Genomic DNA, 3075 nt, shown 5'->3' with positions numbered 1-3075 from the left:
ATATATATATATATATATATATATATAAAGAAATGATAAGTATAAAATTATAAATTTAATTTTATATTTAAATATAAAATATTTGTACTATAAATCTTTAAAAATAATGTAATTAATTATAACCGAATACACTAAGTTTGCTAAATCTTTTTGATGAATTCAATTAGTCATCCATGATAATTTGAACCGGTGAAGTGTCAATTCATGATGTTGAATAATATTCTTGTCAAAACACTATTTTAAAGTGAAACAAGTAGGATCACTATCACTAACTACTTTGTCGAGCATTTCAACAGTCTCCTAAAGTCGGTCCCACAGATATGGAGGGAGAATCATTCAGGTACACAGATGTTAGACGCATGATGGGATCGACTCTAAGTCATCATCTCCTAGAATCAACCCCTGATCATTACGTCAATAATACTATACGCCCACAATCTGTGTTACACCCTAGGGGTTGTCGAGCATTAGTTATCAAAATTTCATTCCTAGTGGATGTAGCACGTTTAATATCATCATTATAAAATATTATTGGTTGTCGAGTCACTTCTACATATGTTAACATACTTTTTCAGGTTAGCTTATTTCCGTTGGAGCTGACTCAGATGGTGCAATCTACGCATAGATAAATGACGATATAGCACGGTTTAAATAAAGTCGAGATTAGAGTTGAACTCTTCTCTTTAAGACAAATTTGTCCCACACATGGTGCTCACGGAATACGATAATCATCTCCCAAAATATAATGATTTTATCTTGCGATAGCAGCACTATAAATTACAAGACCTCTGAACCAAAGAAGCTTCTCGAACTCTCTAGAATGCAAGTATAGAATGCACTGCTTATATTCTGAATCAACAATTTTTCAAAGGGTGCATGTAAATTTTCATTCTTCCAAAAGTCGCACCAAGATTTCATTGTACCCAACCCGACACACCTAATTCTAATTTGAGTAATGATAGATAGCATAAAAAATTATAACATGAATGTAGCATGATACACTCAATGCAAGTGGGTCCCATTGACATGCAGTGGGACCTACATCCATGCATTGAGTGTGTCATGCTACATTCATACTACAATTTTCATGCTACCTATCATTACTCTTCTAATTTTACTTCTCTGACGATTGACTTTTTCTATTTCTTCGCTTCATTTTTTTCTCTTCTTTACATGGATGCAATATCTTTTCTCTCTTCTCTTTCCTCTTAAATTAAATTAAATCAATTTAAATATCATTTAAACTTTAATAAATAATCCTCTAAATTTATTTAATTTTAATTTTAATTTTAAAACTTTAATAAAATTATTTAAAAAGGTTAATAAAAATTAAAAATAGTTTTTCTATTTTTTATATCTTTTATTTTTAATATCTAATTATAAAAAATAAAAATTAAATTAAATTAATAACAAGAGCTGATTTTATTAATAAAAATCACTTTGGTGTTGATTTTTATAAACCAACACTATATAGTTTAAATATCAAAACTATAAAAATCAGCACCATAGTAGTGTTGATGTTTAAAAAATAAAACCATTATGGTGTTAGTTTTTAAACACCAACACCGCTGTGGTGCTGATTTTTAAAATCCAACACCACAATGGTATAGATGTTTAAAAATCAGCACCACAACTTAAATAACAGCACTGTTGTGATGTTGATTTTTTAAAAATGATAAAGAATGACATATTTGGATTTTGGAGCACTGCAGAAACTCACAGGAGTTGAAATGGATCTAAAGGAGCTATCTTGTTCCATTAATGGGTTTTGATTGAAATCTATTGATGGACCTAAGAGATTTAAATTTTTGAAATGTTGACATGTAATAAAAGAGAGTAGGGCGATGAAGGTGTTTATGATGTCCATAATTGGTTATGACATCTCTACGATAAGTTATGAGCAAAAATTAATAAAAAAAGATTAAAAATTTTTAGAGCATCCAAAAAGGCCTTAAATGATATTTTTGGGTCTGAAATTGGTCTGTTACAAGTTCCACCTAATAATTAATCATTGTTTGAATGAGCTTCGATTTGGGGTATAGAACATTTCAATCTGATATCCAAGTCAAAAGTTATTCCCTCTGAAAGTAGACATTTGACACATTTACATAACTTATCGTAGGGATGTCAGAACTAGACATGAACACCATATATACTTTCTACACAGTCACATCTCCCATCTAATGGTAAAATTTCGTAAATTTAAATACCCTAGGTCCATCAATGAGTTTCGATCAAAATTTATTGATAGACCTAGAAAGCTCTGATCGGACTCATTTTAACTCATGTAGGTTTCTACAGTGCCTTAAAGTCCAAAGGTGCCCTTTGTTATCAGTATAAAAGATTCCTAGCATTGCTCAAAAGATTTAAAAAATTTTAGATTTTGTGTCAATTAACATGGGCCTATAACTTCATGTAGGAGACTCAAGACCAGAATTTCTTACCATATCTACCTTTGACACACTCTACACTTCGACCTAATTGTAAAATTTCAAAAATCCAAGTCATCTAGGTCCATTTCGGTCAAAATTTATTGATGGACCTAGAGAGCTCTAATCAAACTCATTCTAAATCCTGTGGACTTTTTAAGTGAACTTGAGTCCAAATAAGCTCTCATTTGTTGTTTTTGTTGAACGTTCAGAGCGTTCAGCAGATGAAGGGGCGTCGCCGACTTCATTTCTGAAACTGAAGGAGACGAAGGGGGGCATCGCCGACTTCATCTATGAAACTGAAGGAGACGAAGGGGCAAATCCACCCCTTCGTCCTCCTACTCTCTGCTATATAAGGGGTACGAGAACCTACCTGTGGGGAGAGGTTGTTGTTAGGATCGGTTGGTTCGCTAGAGGGGGGTGAATAGCGTTTCTCGATTTTTCTTGATTGTTTCTCTGTAAGAGTGTTAGCGGAAGCAAAATATAAAAGAGAAAATAATAGATCAACGCTAACCCGATTTGTTTACTTGGTATCCACCTCCGCAGAGGTGACTAATCCAAGGATCCACACGCATGCACACACCCGATGCACTATGAATCTTCTCCTTCTCGAAAACCTCGAAGGCGGAGAAACCTTTACACCTCT

The sequence above is a fragment of the Curcuma longa genome, chromosome 1, assembly GCF_044706935.1.
Source record: "Curcuma longa cultivar G26 ecotype Majalengka, Jawa Barat chromosome 1, ITB_CL_G26_1.1, whole genome shotgun sequence".
Classification (NCBI taxonomy): Eukaryota; Viridiplantae; Streptophyta; class Magnoliopsida; order Zingiberales; family Zingiberaceae; genus Curcuma; species Curcuma longa.
This window is presented reverse-complemented; position numbering follows the sequence as displayed.